The sequence below is a fragment of the Podarcis gaigeae genome, assembly GCF_964106915.1.
Source record: "Podarcis gaigeae genome assembly, chromosome: 9".
Taxonomy (NCBI): Eukaryota; Metazoa; Chordata; class Lepidosauria; order Squamata; family Lacertidae; genus Podarcis; species Podarcis gaigeae.
In genome coordinates, this window is record NC_139685.1 from 2040080 (window position 1) to 2064016 (window position 23937).

Sequence of the window (23937 nt, forward strand, 5' to 3'; positions counted from 1 at the left end):
CGCCTCCGCCGCCGGACTAACTCTGCCGGCCCCGCGCGGGGAGGGCGGCTGGCGCGGGCCCGGGCGCAGCATGACGTCAGCACGCCACGGAGCCCCCCCGTCCCGGGGGCGGGGCGCTGACCTCACCCAGCCGCTCCCGCGCCCCGGAGGCCATTGGCCGAGAGGACGGCGGCCAGCGCGGATTGGCCCGCGGGGAACAATGGGAATCCGAAGGGCTTCCCCTCCGCCCGCCTCCCTCCCTCCCTCCCTCCCTCGAAGGGGCTTTTGTCGGCCGCCCGTCGCGTCTCCGGGCGCTGCTTCCCCGGGGCGCCGCCTCCTCCTCCTCGCTCCCGGAGGAGCGCCGAGCTGACCCGGCCGGGAGCAGGCAGGCGCCGCGTTCAGGTCCCCTTAGTCAGTCCCCGAGCAGCCCCCTTGCCCCGAAGGAAGTCCCTCACCTGGCCAACCCGGACTGCTTGCCCTCCCTGCTTGGGAATCGGCCTGTCCAGGATGGCGCACGAAAGAAGCCTGGAAAAGCCCATGTTTTTCTTTCGTATTTTCTCTCCCCCATTTCCTTCCCTAGGCAAATCCTGGCATATTTTCTAGATTTCTTGGTGTTTTATCCCAGTTCATTTGCTGTGTTCTTAAAATCACAGCTTTCTCCCCGCTGCTTACTTGACCCAGGGAAATGGTTAAACTCCTGTCATGTTGCAGCCTCGGGACTCGGAGAAGCCGCAACAATCCGCCTAGAAAATTTGTTTATTTTTTTCTCCCCCCGGTAAGCCTTATAAGAAACAGAACTCCCCGCAATTCCACGTGTTTCAAGCGTTTCTTGAATTTGGAAACACGTTTCCGAAGAGAAGGTTCCTTCGTTTGGATTTTTTTAAAAAACCTCTGCGTTTCTTTTTAAAATCCGTTAATTAAAAGTGGCAGGAATAAAAACCTTGGGAATGTTTTGGATGGTTTTTTTTTAAACAAACCGGATGCAACTCACCCCTAATTTTATTCAAACGAAAGATTTCTGATTTCAGTTCACTTCTCTTAAACCAGAAGCCTTTGGGCTCTCCTGGTTTGCGAGGCGCCAGAAATTAATAGAAACAAGGCTCCTAACAGAGCTAATTCCGTGACCTCCTTTCCATATATTTAAATCTTTTTCTCTCCCCACATCTTTTTTAAAAAACGATGGGGATGCGGCGTGTGGGAAATGGACTTTCTAGCATAGCCAGAAGCTGTTCCGATGGTCATGTACACAAAGTAAATTTGGTGGCAGAAATCGTCTTTAGTTGGTAGCGCGTACAGGTTTTATTATTACACAGAAATCTTCGTCAGGCAAACCAGAAATTTAGTGAAACATTTGAACTTTTAGCCCAACTGAAGTTGTTTCAATAAAATCTACACCAGCTCAATCCCTGCTAACGAAACTATTGCCCAGAACTGCTTGGTAGATTTTCCTTCAAGGAGTGGGCTACCTTAAGGTCTAGCCACTTTATTGAGTATATATTTAGTATTTATAGTTTTATAGAACGGCATTATATTGTTATATTAGGATAGGATTACACTTGTTTGGTATTATGCATGCCTATGCGTGCTTCTCTGAAATCCGTGCAGCTTACTCCCAGGTATATGAAGGCATCAAGATGTGAAATACGTTTTTTAAAAAAATAATGTTTGTTTCTCCCTCCTCTTCACATAATGGTATCGACAACTCTATACAGTATTTTAATAGGACATAACTCCCACATAGAATTTACTGATTTCAAAACATCTTAAATTATAAATTAATATTACCATTATCCATAAAGTTAGGAATAGTCAGAGTGCATATTCAGGCCACATGGCATCTATATACTATGGTTTTTTTGCGGGCGCCTGCCTGCCTGCCCGCCCGCCCTCCCCAACCCCGCCCTCCAGGGCATTCAGAGGAGGCCCTCGCCCCTCCCCAGGGACCAGTTCTCGTGTGGACGCCCCGATCGGACCCTGGGCGAGTTCTTCTCCCTCCTGCCTTCACTCGGGTGCAACAGGGAGCTCTGCCGGGAGGATGGATCCGGCGCCCCAAGCGGGAAGCACCGCGGATCCGCCCAGCAAGAGGCGCGCCGGCCTGAATACGGTAATGCAGAGCCGGGAGGAGCAGCTCCGAGCGAGGGAGCCGGGCCTGGGGAGCGGAGGAACAAAACGGCCCGCAACTAAGCAGAGATGAACCTGCTGCTGCATCAGTTTGCATTTTTAAGTTGTTGCAGCCTTAGGATAAAAGGCGGATATGAATGAATTGAATGTTCGGACACAGGGCTCACCTCTGGACCCCCCTAGACAAAGCTCAAGCAGCGGATCTGCAGGTAGATCTCCAGGTGATTTGCAGTATGGGTTTTGCTTATATCTGGATCCTCACCTGAATCCCCGCAAGAACCCTGGTTCGGCTGGGAGGCACCGGTGGGCTTGATTGCTGAGGGGAGATTTGAACCCTGGTCTTTCCCAGGCCCTAGTCCCTCAGGAACCACTCCACCAAACTGGCGCCCCATAACAGAGGCCTGTCACTTTCCCACAAGAGCCAGTCAGGCCAGGGGGCGACAAAAGCTGGATCAGGACCTACAAGTGATTTGCAGTATTGGCAAAAGTTCTTATTCTAACCATATTTACCACTGTGGTTTTTTTGCTTACCATCTTTATATCATGTCTTTCCTCCAAGGAGCTCAAGGCAAGTATTTTTAGTGGCTGCCTCTCCTCCCACCCAGTAAAAGCAAGGATAGGAGATCACCTGTCATTTGTGTACTTCATCCCTCCCACCTTTAACAACACTCTGGATCCCTCATCTTCACATTTCCTGCCCTGAGCTTTCCTCTTCCACTTCTACCAGCGTACCTCACAGGGTGTTTCTTTTGGGGGGGGGGGGAGTTTGAAAGTGGCCATGACCTTTATTGGTTACAATAAATAATAGAGACACAGGCTTTCACAATTTTACTTCTGTTGTTGTTGTTGTTGTTGTAACAAAGTAATAATAAATAAATAGAAATAAAAATGTGCACCCCACCCCTGAGATCATTCCATTATAACTAACTATCTAACTATCTAACAAATACCTTCCATATCTCCTCAAAATCATTTCTCCTACATATTCCCCATCTTACCTTAATGGCACATGTTAATTTATCATTAATAACTATATCCCACACCTCTTTACACCATTCTTCCATTTTATATTCTGCTTGCCCCTTCCACTTCCTAGTTATAATAACTTGTGCAGCAAGTCTTTCATAGCCTGCGAATCTTCCACCACATTGTAAACTGATAAGAATGCTACCTCTGGACTTTTGGTCAGCTTTAACCCTGTGATTTCTGTTATCTCCTTAAATACCCTTTGCCAAAAAGTTTGTATGTATTTACACCTCCACCACATGTGAATGTAGGTCATCCTGGCATCCCCTCCAACATAACGCCAAATATTCCTTCTTTAATTGATTTAATGGTGTGCAGTACCATCTCCATACTAACTTATAGTAATTTTATTTTCTCCACCCAATCCCTTATTTTAAGTCTTTTCTTCTTTTTCGCTTTTTCAATTTCCTTTTTTCAATTTACTGGGAAATCTTCTATCACTACCACCAGAGTTAGTGGGGAATTTACTGGTACCAAATTTCCTTTATATTTCGCCCATATCTCAATCATGTTTCTTAATAAGGGATTTTCAATATTCTGCCACCATTGCCTATTTGGTTTGATAAAAAATATATTCACTAACTTCTCCCTCATTTCCTGTGTACCACTCTCACTCTCCTTGTTATATTATCCCATCTATAATATATCTTAACTGATTTGCTATATAATATAACTTTATGTTGGGGAGACCCAGTCCACCTGTTTTCTGGGGTTTATTAATTCTGGGTTTATTACCCCAGTTACAAAATCTTTTGATCATATTTTGCCAACCCTTTAGCTCTATGTCCAATATCTTAATTGATAACATTTTAAATAAAAAATATATTCTAGACAAAATTTTCATTTAAATTATCACTATTCTTCCAAACCATGAAAGCTTAATTTTCTTATATTCCTCCAGCTTTTCTTTAATTTCACTCTTTAATTTTTCTCTTGTTCTAAATTTTCTAAGTTTCTTGTTCTATTTATTCCCAAATACTTTATTACATTTCTTAATTTTATATCTATTTTTTTCCTTCAAAATTTTTCATTTTTCATCTTCGTCATAATTAAATATAATCATCTCTGATTTGAATCAATTAATTCGCAACACTGTTATTTCTCCCCAAAAAAATCCAAATGTGTTTCTATTACCTGCATATTTACCAACACTGTAGATTTTTTGTTTGTTTGTTAGCAAGGTGTCATCTGAAAATAAGCTTATTTTCTCCTGTCCTTTATTGCTTATTCCTTTTACATTTCCATCTTCTCTAATTACATTGGCCAGAGTGTCAATGACCAATACAAATAAAATTGGGGAAAGGGGGCATCCTTTGTTTTTTGTTCTGTTATACCATCATTCACTATGAAATATGCCTTGTTCATCAAGTATAATTGATTTCTTAATGCTTTAAATAGTTCTGCAAATCCTAAACTTTCTATAATCATTTTTAATGCCGGCCATTCTATACAGTCAAAAGCTTTAAAGATAGCCAATGCTACTATACCAACTTTCAATTTATTTCTTCTTCTTATATCTATTTTATTCAACACTTTTCCTATTAAACTAGACATCTGTCTTCCTGCTACAAAACCACATTGGTTTTTATTTATATATTTATACATGAAATTATTCATACTTTTCCCCATTATTAAGGTCAATATTTTACCATCTTGATTTATTAGAGAAATTGACCTATACAATCCTGGGTCCTTCAAATCTTTTCCTTGTTTTGGCATTAAACTAATTATTGATTGTTCCCACAACGGTGAGATCCTCTCACCCTCTATTACTGAATTATATACTCCTTCAATTTAGGAACCATTTTTTTAAAAATACCTTATAATATTCCATTCCCAATCCATCTGTTCCTAGGACTTTACCCCCTTTTAGTTTCCCTATAACTTCCTCTATTTCTTTTTCTGAAATTGGTTGTTCCATAACCTCTCTATCCCTACTTTCTAGCTTTATCTTCCAGTGTCTCTTGATATATTCTTTCAGCTTCCCCATAGTATTGTTAACTGCTGAATATAACTCTTGATAAAACTCCTGAAATACTCTCAACTTATCTTTCATCAGATTGTGAATATTACCCATTTTATCTTTTATTAGGCTAATTGAATTCTTTACTTTTTTTTACTGTACGGCTCTAGCCAGCAATTTAGAATTTTTATTACTACGTTTAACAAATTCTCTTTTCAAGAATATAAAATCTTTCTGCACTTTTCCCATATCTTTATTTTCTCCTTCCTTTTTGCCCGTAATTGTGCATAACTTATTTTATCGTTATCATTAATATATTGATTTTCCAATGTCCTAATTTCTTCCTATAACTTTTTCATCTCTTCTTGTTGTTGTTTTTACAATTTACCGGATTCCCTAATACCAATTTCTCTCACCACTGATTTCATTGTATCCCTTATTATTTCTTGAGTACTTTGCCCCTTCTCATTAATCTCACATATGTCTAATGTTTCTTTCTCTTATTTACTGTTTGACTATTGACTGTTCTTCCAGTTCTACCACCCTACCTCACAGGGTTTAGCTGAGTAGGGGGAGTTCCATATACACCACATCAAACTCCCAGGAGAAAAAGTTGGGATATAAATGAAAACAATAATTGTTATTACTTTTATAAAGTGTTCTCATCCCTCTCCTCACAACAACCCTGTGAGGTAGAATCAGCTGGGAGGTAGTGACTGGCCCAATCAAGGCTGCCCAGTTAGCTTTATAGCAGAGCTGGGATTTGAACCTTGTCCTAGTGGTCTCCCTTGTCCTAGTCCAACACTTTTAACACTACAGCAAGCTGGGCCTCTGGCTTCCAGCCGTTGAATAACAGCAAAATGAAGTGGACATTGGTGCAAAAGCAGCTGTGTTGAACTCAGTTCAGTTCCCATTCTGCAAAACAAATGAAGGGGCTCAGAATGCACTCAGAAGCACCCTGTTATTCAATACTGAATACGTCTTTTGTATCCTGCTCTGGTTGGTAGCACTTAAGGTTCTAGTAAAACAAGGAAACGAAGCAGATCCAACGAGCCCAAAGTCTGCCCACACCTGTGCTAGGTGCTTTCAGGAAGCCCACAAACAAGATGAGAGCAACAAGCTCCCCCCCCCATTTCTTTCCCCAGCCCCAAGCAACTGGTATTCAGAGACAGACTGCCTCTGCAGATGGAGGTTCTGTTCCTAGCTGAGATGATTAAGAGCTCTGGATAGACTCTGTCTAGGAACAAAAGCAGCTGCCTTTTCACAGAGTCAGATTATTGATTTATTTAGCTCAGCAGACGGAGTACACTGAGTGGCAGAGGTTCTCCAGGGTTTCAAATGGGGGTCTTTGAAACCCCGGAGAACCTCTGCCACTCAGTGTCTTCCCACTCCTACTTGCAGGTGCCTGCAACTGAACCTGGGACCATCTGCATGCAAAATTCCTAATGGAATTTCTCCAGCACTGTGCTGGAATCCCAAATAATTTTGGACATGCAGCATACTAAATTGGTTAGAGTTTCACATTGAGATTTGCTAAATAAGGAATACATTTCAGGTTAGTCCTTCTTGTTTCAGCAGAGAGCAAGAGATGGGATGCAAAATCTATTCGACTAGCTTAGTGAAGAGATCAGCTCATTTTGGCTGTTTCCATTCTAGGCGATCATTGTAAGATGATCATGTAACTTTGGTGCCTAAATTTGCTGGTTTTCCTCCTCCATCTCTGTACATTTTTAATTTTATGCCATATCTTTTAGGTGTTAAGCCTAACACCTTAAGCAGGAGAGGTTATGATTTTATGGCCGTAGAGCAGGGTCTGGGTGTGTTCTCATAACAAACAAACCAGAAATCCACCTAGAAAGATATATTAGCAGTGTTAGCATCGGATTAATTATGGCTCAAAGTTTTACACAATCAGTATGGTTAATTGACTGTAGCTTCCATTCCAAACTAAAGTGTGGTCCTTGATTAACTGATCTAGTGAAGTGAATGGGGAAGATGTTTTGAGGGGGAAGAATTCTGCGTGATCCTCAGTTCCCCCATCTCAAAGAGGTTGCTGCAACACTCGGCAAAACAATCTCCAAAGAACCTTGTGAAGCAGTCCTCTTTAGGGAGGAATCAGCAAGTTGGGAGAACCCCAAGATTTGTACTACCAAAAAATATTTAGGGGGAATGATGGAAGCCGAGAGGTGGGGCCAAAAACAGCACAATGAGAACAGAGCATTCTGAGTAAGCACAGAATGCTGACTGGCTGGAACACTGAACAGGAGACTCTGTGCTGCAAGATTTTGCTGCAGATCTCCCTAGTTATCCCCCTGATACAGATATGTAACTGAGCTCAAAAGATTATGGTTTATGTGAAGCCTGCTTTATGTCTTATGCTCTATACTGACTCTCTGGAATAAGAAGTTCTTTGTGGCATGCACATGGATTGCAGTATGCTAATAGGCACTAAAAGATAGACTTCATGATATATATCCAGTGTTTCCATTTCTTCTTCCACAAGATCCCCTTAGGTCTGAGATTCCAGGTCTTTACCAAGCCAAGCCTCTTCCCCTCCAAACCACACACACACACACACACACACACACACACACACACACCCCTACATAAATTTCCACGTATAGATATATAAAATTAGTAGTTTGATATTGGATACAGTTTGAAATGCTGGCAATGCTGAAATGTTTTCCATGTGGGCTGTGTTGGAAAGGTTCCTTTTTGGCTGCCCACATAAAATAAAGATCTACAACTACATGCATTTTGGAAATGTCATTGATGGGCTGGTCTCTGGGCCTTGCTATGTTTGACATCCTGTGGAAACCTTCTACCTAAGGACAACAGGAAGGCTTCTTCCTAAGAATCTGAGGCAGAAACAGGACTGAGAACTAATCCTTCCCCAAAAGAGGTATCCATTTCAACCACAAAAACAGTTTTTCGTGTAGGGTTTTTATAACATTTTGATAGTCACACAATAGACTAACCAAGTAGTTTATGGCTGATGGCAGGACTCAGTACAATTAATAGTCTGTATTTGCCATTATCTACAAACTCATGATTTTTCAAAGGCAGAATAGAGAACAAAGTTTCTTTTTAAACCACTGTTCTTTGAATTAATCTATTCATGAGCATCTGCCATAAACAGTTGGTTACTACAGCAGCTGGGAGGAGCTAGCCAGCAGAATATACCGGTAACTTTGGAACCAGCTAGTGAGGGAGCCCCCCCCAACACAAGTTAGAGGGAGCCTTGGCTGGCAAAGCATCAAGGCAAGTTCAGCAGATGCGTGAGTTTGGCAGCAAACTAAGAAGGTCAGGACACCCCACTCTGCTCAACAGAATCCCTTACTCTTAATCGTGTAACAAAAACAAGCAAAGAACAATCATGCAAGTAGAAAGCCAGCAGGGACACGGGGACTTTCCCATGTTTACCCCCCCCCACCCTACTATATGTATGACTATCTCTTAATGGGGCAGAAGTTGTGGGTATGTATGAAATGCAATGAGCTATTGGATCTCTGGGAACGTGTTTGGTTTTTTTCCTTTGAGGCCAAGGTGATGGAACTGGAAAATTTAAGAGAGGCAAAGAAAGTGGTGGAAAAGGCCTCTAGGGATGTGGTCCCACACGCTTGATGACAGCTCCCCTGCTGTCAGGGAGAAGGAAGGTATTGTATTGAGGAAGGACAAGATCATCTTGAGATAAAGGGAGGCATTCCCTTGGAAGGGACCCATTTATTGGCAGATGACCATCTATCTTCTCATGCCAAAGATACCTCTTCTATGGGTGGGGGGATGGTGGTAGTGGGCAATTCAATTGTTAGGAAAATAGCTGTTTGTGTCTGTGCAATGCACCTAAGATCACTAAGTTAATTGTGGGTTCTGCTCATAGCCTGGTGCTGGGGAGGAGACAGTTGCTTTGGTGCACCAATTATATGGGGAAATGTAGCTGTAAGATCCTGGAAGCCAAATTTAGGGTGCAACATAGGGTGCTGAAAACCAGGACCTCGAAGATAGCTTTCTCTGAGATGCTACTTATTTCACACTTAGGGTAAGACAGACAGGTTTGTCGTCTCATGAGATTATGGTGTTGGGAGGAGGGGTTGGGATTTGTTAAGGGCAGTCGGAATCATTCTGGGGCAGACTGGACCTTTACCAAAGAGATAGGCACCACTTGTGAGGCGATAAAGGAAAATTTGTTAAAGATGTTTTATAGATGGTATTTAACACCAAGCAAAATATTTAAAATGTATAAAACAAAATCTAAATTTTGTTGGAGGTGCAATCAAGCACAGGGGACACTCCTACATATGTGGTGGACCTGTGATAAAATTAAGAACTTCTGGGATTTGGTATATGAAGAGTTGAAGAAAATATTTAAACAAACTTTTGTAAAAAAACAACAACCCAGAAGCTTTTCTATTGGGAATGTTAGATCCAGATATCGCTAGGGAAAACACAAAAATATTCCTGTATACAACATCAGCGGCGAGAATCCTAATTGCCAAAAATTGGAAAAATGAGTCAGCACTAACAAAAAAAGAATGGCAAGAAAAATTATTTGATTACCTTGAGTTAGCTAGAATGACAGATCCAGTTAGGGATCAGTCTAAACAAAAATTTCAAAAGGAGTGGGGAAAATATAGTGATTACAGTGGTACCTTAGCTTACAAACTTAATCCGTTCCGGAAGTCTGTTCTTAAACCAAAGCATTCTTAAACCAAGGTGTGCTTTCCCATAGCAGTGGGGGACTCAATTTACAAATGGAACACACTCAAGAGGAAGTGGAACATGTTCTGCTTCCAATGCAAAGTTCACAAGCCAAAACACCTACTTCTGGGTTTGCAGTGTTCTTAATCCAAGTCGTTCATAAACTAAGCTGTTCTTAAACCAAGGTACCACTGTATCTTAAAAAGCAGTGCCCTCAAAGGTTGTTTTCTGCTGCTCCAGAGAAGCAGACATGGAGCAATGGATCCAAACTACAAGAAAGAAGATTTCACCTAAACATTAGGAAGAACTTCCTGACAGTAAGAGCTGTTCGACAGTGGAATTTGCTGCCAAGGAGTGTGGTGGAGTCTCCTTCTTTGGAGGTCTTTAAGCAGAGGCTTGACAACCATATGTCAGGAGTGCTCTGATGGTGTTTCCTGCTTGGCAGGGGATTGGGCTCGATGGCCCTTGTGGTCTCTTCCAACTCTATGATTCTATGAAATTAATCCCTGGACTTGTTTTAATTAACTTTTGCAAAACAAATTAAGGTGTAAAAGTCTAAAATAGAAATATGAAAGTAGACCAGTGTTGAGGACGAAGGAAGTCAATTAGAAGAAACCAAGAAGTGAAATATGGTTATATGTTTATTATTTGTTTAGTATTTGTATCTATATCTATATTTGTACTTGTATTTATGTTTTCTTTTTAAGTTTATTCCTTTAGTGTCGTATGTGTTTGTGTTGCAACAATAAAATTTATTTAAAACGACAACAGTAGCAGCAGCAACGAGATGGGCACCACTTCAAAAGGGATGGAACCAGACGGTTGGTGCTTTAAATAAAAAAGGTGGCGGAGCAGCTTGTGAACTGATTGAAGAGGAGGAAGGAAGCCAACAAGAACCGAGGAGGGTCTGGTTCATAACAAATCTCCTCCCTGGGATGTAGATGATAAAACTGATGAACATTGACATGGGAGTTGCAGAGAACTGGGCATTGTAAGTGCAGGGGACCAAAGTGCCACAAGGCTGATCTATCTGGCTATTCTTATGTTCGTAGGTTAATTACAGGAATTACTGGTCACATAGGGCTCAAGGGCTGTCACATAAGAACATGGAAGAGGAGACTACTGGATCAGGCCAGTGGCTCATCTAGTCCAGCATCCTGTCCTCACAGTGGCCGGCACAGGTGCCAACTTGAATAAAATATTAGGGGGCCCCAGGTAAGTCCCGCCCACCACACAAAATTGATCACATGACAGGTTGCACACACATCATTTGAATGGCAATCCCCATCAACTTGGGTGGGGGCTCCCTGAAATATTTTATTGGAGGGCCGAAGACCCCTCAGTCCGCAGGTTCATCTTGGCCAACCAGATGAAGCATGGGAAGCCTGAAAGCAGGACCTGGAGCAACGCCACTCTCCCATCCTGCAGTCTCCAGCAACTGGGATTCAGAAGAAATGCTGCCGCCTCCTGCGGAGACAGAGCTGAGCCACTGCTAGCCTCCTCCTCCTCCATGAATTTGTCTAATCCTCTTTTAAAGCCTTCAAAGCTGATGACCACCCCTGCAATTTGTGGGAATAAATTCCATAGTTTATGTAGGGTTGTCATATTTTGAAGAGTAAAAAAAGGAGGACGCATTTGCCAACTTCTACTTTAAACTCTGGATCTCTATGGCCACTCTCATCATGAAAAAGAGGACGTGTCCGGAAAAAGAGGACTTATGGCAACCCTAGCGGTGCTTTGCTTTTTCTGTTCTGAATCTTTCAACATTCAGTTTTGCTGGGTGCCCATAGGTTCTAGGGCTATGAGAAAGGAAGAAAAACTTTTCTCAGTCCACTTTCTCGATGCCATGCATAAGCTATGATCGCCTTTGATAAATGGATCAACAATATGATAACAGTCAACTTATGAATGGACTGTTTTGTTTGGATAAATATGACAATATTTGGAATGAGTTTATACAAAATGTAGTAGGCTATTAGGATAATAATATCAAAAAGAATGTATGGGTTAGGGTAAAAGGTAAAGGGACCCCTGACCATTAGGTCCAGTCGTGGCCAACGGGGGTTGCAGCACTCATCTTGCTTTATTGGCCGAGGGAGCCGGCGAACAGCTTCCGGGTCATGTGGCCAGCATGACTAAGCCACTTCTGGTGAACCAGAGCAGCACATTGAAACGCCATTTACTTTCCCGCCAGAGTGGTACCTATTTATCTACTTGCACTTTGACGTGCTTTCGAACTGCTAGGTTGGCAGGAGCAGGGACCGAGCAACGGGAGCTCACCCCATCGCGGGGATTCGAACCGTCGACCCTCTGATCGACAAGTCCTAGGCTCTGTGGTTTAACCCACAGCGCCACCTGCTTTCCCATGGGTTAGGGTAGTTTTCGTATATATTAATATATTATTTTTTTCTACACATTTTTGTGCTTTTTATTTTTATTTTCTGTTTCTTTGTATCACTTTATTTCTTTATAATTGAAACCTTTTCAGTAAAATAGTAATACCAAAAGGAAAAAAAAAACTGTCATGCATAAGTTTATACACGGCTATCATATGGAAGAGGGCAATGTCTTGTTCTCTGTTGCTGCTCCAGATGACATGGGCCAAGATCTCATGCACTTAAGTTACAGGAGGGGAGATTTTGGTTGAACATTACAAGAAATGTCTTTATTGTATTAGCAGGTTGACAATGGAACTACGGACCTTTGCCGGGAGCATTCCTGGGCTCTGCCTCTGCCTCCTCAAGCTGGACAATAATCTGGTGGAGATTTTCTGCATTGAGCAAGGAGTTGGACTAGATCAGGAATGGGGATTCTTGAGCCCAGGGATCAAATGTGGCCCTCCAGGCCTCTCTATTTGGCCCTCAGGAGTGTTCCCAGGGAACACCTTTTTTTGAGTATTTTTGCCTTGCTGGAATGTGCCTTCTTGAACTGTGATAATGAATCTCTCTTTCCAGGAAGGAGGATAGAGAGAAGTGTGTGAGAAGACCTCTGAATTCTGCATGGCAGGAACTATGGATGGGAGAATATGTTAGTTTTTGTTTCGGGCAGTTTTTGGTTTTTCCAATCTTTAGTTCTCTACATTTCCTCATCAGTTTGTAATTTTTTAAAAAGAAGTTGTCATGAACATTCAGCAGCATTTTGGCACATTCCCACCCTAACATACATGTTTTTGTCAGCAATTTTTCCTAATATAGGAAATTATAGATACTTTTGCAAAATAGTTTCTTTAGTATATAATGCACTAGTGTGTGTTATTTTCAATAAATGCATTTTATGCATACTTTGCCCTAGTATATGCCTTTTGAAGGTACACATTACTTGGCTGGAGTACTTCGTCGCACTCAGGCAATGCAGGCAGTGGGCAGGCAGCTCCTTAACCCCTTCCCTTTTGTTTGTGTGTCATATGCACGGCTTTCATTAAGGAGGCTTTAATAATAGTTATTGATTTTCATTTCAGAGGATCTTGGAAACAAAATAAACAATGATATTCTCTCAATGAACAGCTTCCTCGATGTTTCTAAATAATGTATCGCTCACCAGCCCAACCAGTTAGCCCCCCCTCCATCAAATGATGTGGCAAAACCTGTTTCAAGCTGCGTTTCTATTGTCTAAGATCCAATTAACCATTTGGAGCAGACTAAAACATAACTAGATCAATCCAGAATCAGATTAATATCCCATCCATAATCACATTAATCACAATCTGTCCATAATTAGCCATCAGATAATCCCATTGGACAGGAGGTAACAGGCAGTATCCAATTATCTCATTAATTATCTATTTTCAGTATCTGTGCACAGTCCCACACCATATGAAAATTGTTTCTCCAGGAAAATAAAATAAAGAAACTGCAGCCCTTTTAAGGCAAGCCCTGCCCAAAGGCAAACATTCCCTTTTCTGGGATGCTGTTGAGTCTTTGTATCTTTACACCTACACTCTTTTTGCTCCATAAAGTCCTAAGAGATAGCATTCTCGCCAAGTAAAATATTACAATCTCCTTCAGAAAGAAATAAAGTCTCCCCCCCAAAAAAAAAATCCCAATAAGTACAGCTGAATGAAGAAGCAATAGTTAATAACTATTTTCCAACAGTAGCAGAACTATTATTGCGTAAGGATTTATCTTCCTGCAGATATTTCATGATGTATATAATAAATTGCATTCCATTTGTTTTGATTTTATAATGGACTTAATCTGTTGCTGGATTTGTCATTGGGGACAATCCAGAAGAAAGTTTGGATGAATAAACTCTGTTCCTGTGTGGCTCCTATTCATTTCAAAGGGACTTGTGCCAGGTAACTTACCAGTTGATTGGACCCTTTGCAATCTATGAGCAGACCCCAAATAAACATTCTGCAGTTGTGGTACCACTTCACACTAAAGGTGGGGGGTCACATTTGTCAATTTGTCATTTGTTGAGGACTGGAATAACCGGCTCTTGGCAGCCATTGATGAGATCGCGCCTAAGCGCCCTCTGCGACCCCGTCAAAACCGGGCCCCTTGGTTTACTGAGGAGCTCTGGAAAATGAAGCGGGATCTCAGACGGCTAGAGCGAGTATGGCGATAGACTCGTGATGGAGCCTCAAGAACATCTTATAGGACGCTTATGAAAGCCTATGAGATGGCTATGAAAGCTGCTAAGAAATCTTACTTTGCAGCTTCCATTGCATCCGCTAGCTCTCACCCGGCACAACTTTTTAAAATAATTAGGTCAATAACGTCCTTAGGAGGACAACCAAATTTAAGCACAAATTTTACCCACAGCTGTGAGGCATTCGCAAGTTTTTTTGCGGAGAAAGTCCTGTTGCTCCGTCGTGACCTCCCTGCCAAGTTAGATACAGTGACTGAACTGGAGGCCCCTCGACTGACTTCAGGTCCAGTGTTGGACCATTTCGATCGGATACTCCCTACTGATGTGGATAGATTCCTCCACGTTGGTAGGCCCACCACCTGCCTCCTTGATCCGTGCCCGTCTTGGCTGATTAGGGAGTGTCCAGATGTTGTGCGGACCCCCCTGGTTGAAATTATCAATTTGTCCCTTGACACGGGGACATTCCCAGGGGAATTGAAGGAAACAGTGGTATGTCCACTCTTTAAAAAAACTTCATTAGATCCCTTAGACCTATCCAATTACCGCCCAGTTTCAAATCTTCCATACCTGGGTAAGGTAATTGAGAGAGCGGTTGCTGAACAGCTTGGTAGGTTTCTGGAGGAAACATCGGCATTAGATCCATTTCAGTCCGGTTTCCGTCCTGGTTTTGGGACAGAGACGGCTCTGGTTGCCCTAACAGATGATCTCCGTAGACAACTGGATCGAGGCGGGTCAGGACTGCTGATCCTTTTAGATTTGTCAGCAGCCTTTGACAAGGTCGATCATGATCTTCTGGACCACCGCCTTGCAGACGTGGGGATACAGGGCATAGCCCGTAACTGGTTGTGCTTTTTTGTCTCTGGTCGGGGACAGAGGGTGGCACTAGGGAGGGAAATGTCGTCGTGCCACTCCTTGGTGTGTGGAGTGCCGCAGGGCGCAATCCTCTCCCCGATGCTTTTTAACATCTTTATGTGCTCCCTTGCCCAGATTATCCAGAGCTTTGGGCTGGGCTGTCACCAATATGCTGATGACACTCAGCTCTATCTGCTGATGGATGGCCACACTGACTCGGCCCCGAACACACTGAACAGATGCTTGGAAGCTGTGGCTGGATGGTTTCGTGGGAGCCAATTGAAACTAAATCCTTCGAAGACAGAGGTCCTATGGCTAGGTCGGGATGGCATGGGGATGAGGGACCAACTCCCTTCTCTTGCGGGGGCCCAATTAGTGCCATTGTCTTCCGTTAAGAGTTTGGGTGTAATCCTTGACGCCTCCCTTTCCATGGAGGCGCAAGTTACAGCAACAGCCAAGGCGACATTTTTCCACCTTCGCCGCATCAAGCAGTTGGTCCCTTACCTTTCCCGCCCCGACCTGGCCACAGTGATCCATGCGACGGTCATCTCCAGGCTTGACTACTGTAATTCGCTCTATGCGGGGCTGCCCTTGAAGCTGTCCCAGAAACTCCAGCGGGTACAGAATGCTGCAGCGAGGCTCCTCACGAGGTCTAGGACCCTCATACCTACGGGACCACCTCTCCTGGTATGCCCCACGGAGAGCCTCAAGGTCCATAAATAACAACACCCTAGTGGTCCCGGGCCCTAAAGAAGTTAGATTGGCTTCAACCAGAGCCAGGGCCTTTTCAACTCTGGCTCCGGCCTGGTGGAACGCTCTGCCTCATGAGACCAGGGCCCTGCAGGATCTGATTTCTTTCCGCAGGGCCTGTAAGACAGAGTTGTTCCGCCTGGCCTTTGGCTTGGAGCCAATTTGATTTCCTCCCCCCCCCTCTCTTTTTTTTCCCTTTCTTTTTTTTCTCTTTCTTTTCCTTCTCCTCCTGCGATGAGGCTACATTTTAATATTTTAATGTTCCATTATTTTAATGTTGTATTTTATTTTTGTTTTTAAGTTGTAATCATTCATCTTGTTTTTATTATTGCTTGTAAGCCGCTCTGAGCCCGGCCTTGGCTGGGGAGGGCGGGGTATAAATAAAAAATTATTATTATTATTATTATGCTCTCTTGTGTAAAAAGCTCCCTGCAAGTATACAAACCTAGTACACCAAGGAGAGACTGAGCTTGCAGTCTTTAGTCCCAATGGGCTAGATTTTCACTTCCAAGACATTTTGTACACGAGAGATCTTTCAAAAATGGCACCCTCCCCACCTATAACTTGAAGTGATGGTATACATTTACAAATATACAAGCAGACCCTATTGGAAGCTGATAGACTCCCACAGCATAACAATTGATCCTGCTTCAGATACTGACAAGACCAACTGTACCCCAACATGATTATTCTTCAGTAATTCACCCACTCTCTCTGTGTAAATTCACACTGCAAAAACTATTTTCCTGAGCCCAATCCCTAGCTTAAGGATGCCACCTTTCCCAGGCAGAGGAGAGGTCCAACAGATTTAGAGTGTGTGCTTTTGATCTATCTTTTCTAGAAAGGCCAACTTCCAAATTCCGTGGCAGTCAGACCAAGACAGACAGGCAAGTTAACAACTAAGGTCAATCTTGGGTGGCAGCACCTTGGACAGCTCCAAGACAAATAGCTCTTGCTCCAGTAAGGTATGGAAGGAACTAAACAGAGAATTTTTTTGGGAGTGGGAAACCAATGGGCCTCCAGATGTTCCTGGGCTGCAATTCCTCGTCCCTGATCATTGGTCTTGCTGGCTGTGGCTGGAGTCCAACAACATCTGTAGGGCCACACTTTCCTCACCCCTGCCTTACATCTTTTTCTGACCCAGCTACCTATCACAGCCCTTCCCCCGCCCCGAGATGGGTTGAGAGGTTTAAAGGCACAGACCAGGAGCCTTAAGTATCATTGCTGTTCACTTTCTTCAAGCATGGTGTGTTGGCATTAGTGCCAGGTGTGGGTTGGAGATCCTTGGGGACAAGTGCAGGGGCTCCTGTGAATGTTCTGGCTTGAGGGCCTCTGTCTGGGGAGGAGAAGCACCAAGATCAGAGGTCCACGACTGGTAGCTTCATCACCTGCACCACCAGGGCCCAGAACTCCCCAGGACTTTGGGGTACCTCCTCCTCCCAATCCATGTCCTGGTCACTACTTGAGGTGGGGGCATGAGAATGGCAGCTTTGCAGGGGGAAGTCCACATCTGATATATGCTCAGTCTTACTGGGGAGGCAAATCCCAATCATCTCATCCATGCTCTTTTACGAGCTATGTAGGTAGCTATGATTTCAACACTGGGTCACTATTGTATTTCTGTGATTTTGGCCAGGCAATTCCTGTGTGGTCAGGGATTTAAGAAAAGGATGTTAAGGTTCCCTGGTGTCTGGAAAACATAGTCTGTTTGGATCCACCCACCTGCTACTCCCATTCCTCTGTGGGTTCTCACTTGTGGACAGGACATGGTAAATGTGCATTTCTTCACATCTCTCCTGCAAACAGACAAGGAAGAAGCCTTTGGTGGGTTTTGGCTGCAAGGGAGCAGTCTCACAGGAATAGGAGCCAATTTCTAGGGGCTGAGGTCCCTTTGTTCCCCCTATAAAAATATTTGAGGAGGCTGCCCCCCCCGGTTGATGGACATTGCCATTCAAATTGTGTGTGTGCACCACGTAGTGTGATCGATTAAGCAGTGTGGGGTTTACCTGCCACCCCCAATATTTTATTCAAGTTGATGCCCCTGCTCACAGGCATGGAAGAGAATCATTTCCTTCTCCTACCCCAGAAGGGAAAGGAAGCAGGCTGAGTTCCAAGTATCAGGAGCCTAGTGATAAGCTATGCCATGGCTCAGTCTTCCAGAATCTGGTACCCTCCAACTGATTTGGACTACAACTCCCAGCATCCCTGGCCATTGCCCATACTGTCAGAGGTGGATGGGAGTTGTAGTCCAAAACATCTGGAGGTCTCCAGGCTGGGAAAGGCTGCTGTGGAGGTTTGCATCAGTTTCAGAGTGCAAAATTTCTCTCTGTGCTTGATGAAGTGGGTGAGAGATTTAACTAGTAGCAAGCCAGAAAATGCTTTCTATCACAAAGTGCAATTGTGGTGTACATTTCTAAAGCAGGCTCATATATTTGAGCACTGTGGGCCAGGTGAGTGATGGGGAATGTTTTATAGTCTAGGTGTCATGGGCCAGGGGTCAGCTTCACCTGCTGGAGAGGGAGTGACTCCACCTGCAGCTGATTACAACCTTCAAGGACATGGAGGAGAAGGCACTGAGGAGAACCAGCTGGCTCCGCCTTCTTAAACAGAGCTCTCAGCAGCAGTCAGGTGCTGGAAAGAATGCCTTGCTGCTTCCTGCTCTCTGGCGGGACCCTTGGCTTCGTTATCACCGGATTCCCTGACTACATGGATTGCTGTTTGCTCGACCCTCAGAACGGACATGACTTTGTACGCTGACTCTGCCAAGTGTATCTCAGAGACTTGGCCTTGCACTCCACAAGCTCTGTGCGCTGTTACTTGGCAATGGGACTACGGCATTGAGGGCCACATTTTGTTCTGCACAACCTTCCACATGTGAGTGGTGGGCAGGGCTAGAGGCAAAATGGGTGGAGCAACAAATGTGAGTTTCACCTTTCTTTAGCAGGCATGTTTCTACTCACCCCCCCCTTCTCCATCTGGGCAACCAAGAGGCATTACTTGAGTTGAAGGACACATTCCATTCACTTCAAAACATTTAAGGAGACTTGGTGAGATGTGGTCCTGGCAGAGTGGTGTGTAGTGCTGGGAGAGTGCCAAAGGTCTGAGGTATCTTAGTACCACTGGCCTAAGTATAACCAGACTGAACCATTCTCATGGGACAGTTGTGATCAAAGCTGCTTCCTGGCATTTTCTATCCATCCTTGAAAAGGATTTTACAATTACTGTCCAAATGCTGCCAATTCCACATGGAACTCCTGGTGTTTTCCCTAGAGCTGGTATATATTAAGCAGTATATGAATATTCTCCAGTAAATAAGATCTTTTCCCACACCTCCCCACCAAATAATCATTTGCAAAGTAACAATAAAGGATGCCTTCACAATTTTTAAATTATCCAGTGGTGTGGTAAAGCAGGTTGGGATTCTTTAATCATTATTGGATTTTGGAAGATTAAGCAGGTGAATCCTTTCAATTCACTGTGGGGCTCTGCAATAAAAATGTGCTGGATAAAGGTGGGATGGTTGCAGAAAGACGTTGGCATGGAGAGACAGTTTATGGCACTGCTGGCATTTTTAACAATGGAACTGACACTCTAATGTATAATGGCAGTGCTGGCCTGACTTATGGCTATATGGGGAGGGACCATGGCTCAGGGGAGGACATCTGCTTTGTTTGAAGAAGGTCCCAGGTTCCATCCTGCACTGCAGGCGGTTGGACTGGATGGCCATTTAAGTCCCTTCCAACAATACAGTTTCATGATCACTGGAATCTCCAGGCAGGGCTGGGAGAGACCTCCTGTCTGAAATCCTGGGGAAGCACTGTAGACAATGCAGAAAAACCAAGGCTCTGACAGTGTAAGGCAACTTCCTATGCTCTTGCATGAGTCAGGTCTGCCAAGAGCTGCCTGGGCCACCAGAGACCTCCCTGCCAGCGGGAAGGCAGACATGTTTGAGAAAGCCTGGGCACAATGAACCAGTGCTGGTGGCGGTTGGGTGGGTGACATTGAGATAGTAAAATCCAGTCTTACACAGCTGTAGGGAGCCTCATGTATACAGCTGCATACACAGAAAGTCCTTTGCCTGTGATCAGGAACTGTGTTTTTTAATGCTAATAAATGCCTGAAGAGGGAAAACATAGGGCAAAAGCAATAAAGCAAGGATCTTAGGCGCTAAGTGCAGAGTGCTCCAGCTTTTGTATTGCTGATAGCAGGCTTCCTCAAACTCAGCCCTCCAAATGTTTTGAGATGATGGGAGTTGTAGGCCAAAAACATCCAGAGGGCTGAGTTTGAGGAAGCCTGGCTGATAGGAAAGGGCCATAGCTCAACAGAGGCATGCAGAGCTCCCTGGTGCAGTCTTCAACATTTACAGGCCGAGTTGGGAAAGACCTCTTACCTGAAACCCTTGAGAGCTGCTGCCAGACAGTAGTAGACAGTCATAAGCTAGAAGGACTGATGGTCTGACTCAGGATAGGGCAGCTTCCAGGGTTCTTCCTATGATATGCATGCACTGTGAAGTCCATACGGCTGGACCTTTCAAACTAAGCATGCTGGTCGTCCTTGTCTGCCTTCCCCCTGGCAGGGAGGTCTCTGGTGGCCCAGGCAGCTCTCGGGAGACCTGACTCATGCAAGAGCCTTACCAGGCATCCCCAAACTCAGCCCTCCAGCTGCTTTGGGACTACAATTCCCATCATCCCTAGCTAACAAGGATGATGGGAATTGAAGTCCCCAAACAGCTGGAGGGCCGAGTTTGGGGATGCCTGATTGTGCCCTTATAAACATCTGCATTCTTTAAAACATGGGCCTTTCTTCCAAATTGATCAAATCACGACACTTCCATCCTGCCTGTAGTGAGATCATGTAATGCATCATACATTTGAAGCATGTGCCTCCTCTGCAAATCCTGGAGACTGCAATGTGTTAAGGGTGCTTCAATCAGCTCTGTGAGGGGAAACTACAGTTCCCAAAGCAGTTCCCAATGGGGTATGTGCTTTAAATGAAGAAACTGTTGCAACATCTTAGTGATATAATCCTGGATAAGAATGTGCTTCCCCTAATTAATTACTCCTTTTTACTATAAGTTCATTACAATATCATGCTGTACTTCACAAAGCGTGCTTAAGCAACAAAGCCATAGGCTCACAAGTAGTTTGTACTGGAGGTCATTAAACAACAAAAAAAGAATTTGTCATGGTTCAGATACTATGGATCATGCTGATATAATCTCTACCTTATTGCAGTTATAAGCTCCTAAAACACTAGCCATAAGTGATAAAAGACTCCCTTTGTATGTCAGGATCTAATCTGCATCAAGCCAGATTTAGTATAGATTATTCATATCCAAAGTGCTGCCATGGTTGTCAAAATTCAAAGCATAAAATCTAATACAGGAAATCTATTGTATCCTTTTAGACTGAAATCTAAAATTAAAGATGGCAGACTACCAAAGACCTTTTTCGAAATGACAGACAACATGGACTGGATTGATATATGGAGGACAAAGAACCCCTTGGGGAAAGAAGGAACATTTTTCTCTGAAGCCCAACTGACTTGGACAAGAATTGACCAAATATGGATTTCTAGAGGTCTGGCTCCTAAGGTTAGGAAAGTGGAAATCTGCCCAAAGACCTGCTCCGATCATAACGCGTTGAAAATGGACATGACACTATTACCAACCGGCTCCTTTAGATGGAAGATGAATGACAACTTGTTTAGAGATCAGGAGATTATTAAGAAGGCCAAAAAAACAATAAAGGACTACTTTGAGATAAATTTGAACACTGCAGTGGAAAAAAGAACAATCTGGGACGCAAGCAAAGCTGTGATGAGAGGGTTCTTGATACAACAGAACGCCATAAAGAAAAGACTACAAAATGAGAAAAAGGATAAGATTTTGGGGAAAATTAAAGAGTTAGAGAAGAAACTAAGAGTAAACCCGAAGTCACAGCCGATCTTGAGAGAAATTAAACTTCATCAGGCACAATATTCCAAACTGATAAATCAGGAAATAGAATGGAAGATTAAATTAATGAAACAAAAAACATTTGAATCGGCTAACAAATGTGGGAAACTGCTGGCTTGGCAGTTGAAGAAGAGACAAAAGTTGAACATAGTAACAAATTTGGAAATAGAAGGAAGATATATTCAGAACCCGGTGGAAATTAGAAAATGTTTCCAGAAATATTTTAAGAAATTATACACTCAAGGGCCACAAAATGAGGAAGAGATTGCAAAATTTTTGGAGAAAAATGGACTTAAAAAACTATCACAAGAAAATAGATCACTCCTGAATAGTAAAATAACACGATTAGAGATAGAACATGCCATTCAGAATATGAAGCTGGGCAAGTCTCCAGGGCCAGATGGCTTGACCTCCAAGTACTATAAGACATTAAGTGACTATTTGATTCAACCACTGATGGAGGTCAGCAATGAAATTATGGAGGGAAAGAAGGCGCCTGAATCGTGGAAGGAAGCTTTCATCACATTGATACCTAAATCAGAAACTGAAAAGACACAACTTAAGAACTACCGTCCCATTTCCCTTTTAAATATGGATTATAAAATATTTGCTGACGTTTTGGCAGGAAGACTCAAAAGAGTTTTAAATGAGATAATTCATAAAGACCAGGCAGGCTTTCTCCCAGGAAGACACTTGTTTGCTAATACAAGGAACATTATTGACATTTTGGAACTTTTGCAAACAAATATTAACACTAAAGCAGTTTTAATTTTTATAGACGCGGAGAAGGCCTTCGATAACATCTCTTGGAAATTTATGAAGGGGAATTTAAAAGAAATGGGAGTGGGGCGGGGTTTTGAAAATGGGATTGATGCGATTTACTCAGAACAAAAGGCAAAACTGATAGTTAACAATGTGGTTACAGAAGAGTTTAAGATTGAAAAAGGGACACGACAAGGCTGCCCGATTTCCCCCTTGCTGTTTATTTCTGTCCTGGAGGTGCTCTTGAACTTGATTAGAGGGGACCGGTTGGTGCAAGGGATTCAGATCGGAGCGAAACAATATAAACTTAAAGCTTTTGCAGATGACCTTGTTTTGACATTGCAAGAGCCAGAATCTAGCACAAAAAGAGTGTTACAATTGATTCAGGACTTTGGTCGGGTAGCGGGCTTCAAACTAAATAAACAGAAAACTAAGGTGTTGGGAAAAAACTTGACAGATGCAGAGTCAGAACGGTTTCAGAGAGAAACAGAACTAACTGTGGTTAAAAAAGTAAAGTACCTAGGGGTAAACATAACAGCAAAAAATCTGAGTCTATTTAAGGACAATTATGAAAAATGTTGGTCTGAAATTAAGAGAGACTTGGACAGTTGGTCAAAATTGAAACTTTCTTTGCTAGGCCGAATTGCTGCTATTAAGATGAATGTATTGCCTAAGATGTTGTTTTTGTTTCAAACATTGCAAATTGTGGACAAGACGGAGTGTTTCAGGAAGTGGCAGAGAGATATTTCTAAATTTGTCTGGCAGGGCAAAAAGCCCAGAATTAAGTTTAAGATATTAACTGATGCGAAAGAAAGAGGGGGCTTTGCCCTGCCAGACTTAAGGTTGTACTATGAAGCCGCAGCTTTCTGCTGGCTAAAAGACTGGCTACTTCTAGAGGACACTGATGTTTTAGATCTGGAAGGTTTTAACAATGCATTTGGTTGGCATGCATACTTATGGTATGATAAAGTTAAGATCAATAAGGCCTTTAAGAATCATATTGTCAGGAAAGCAGTGTTTAATGTCTGGACAAAATACAAAGACCTATTGGAAAATAAAACTCCAAGATGGCTATCACCTCTGGAGGCCAAGGCCCGAAAAAGACCCAATATGGAGGCCAAATGGCCGAAATATTGGGAAATAATAGAGAAAGAGGGTAATAATTGGAAATTGCAGAGTTTGGAAAAAATGAAAGACAAAGTGCGAGACTGGTTACACTACGCTCAGATCCAAGAAA

General features: G+C 43.2%; 2 protein-coding genes across 2 annotated transcripts in view; both read left to right on the forward strand.

The window, feature by feature from the left end:
* Positions 1 to 23937, forward strand: part of TSPAN3 (tetraspanin 3) — a 939276-nt gene that overhangs the window by 360858 nt on the left and 554481 nt on the right. The gene's annotated exons all lie outside the window — the stretch shown is intronic.
* Positions 1 to 23937, forward strand: part of ETFA (electron transfer flavoprotein subunit alpha) — a 284709-nt gene that overhangs the window by 217530 nt on the left and 43242 nt on the right. The window lies entirely within an intron of this gene.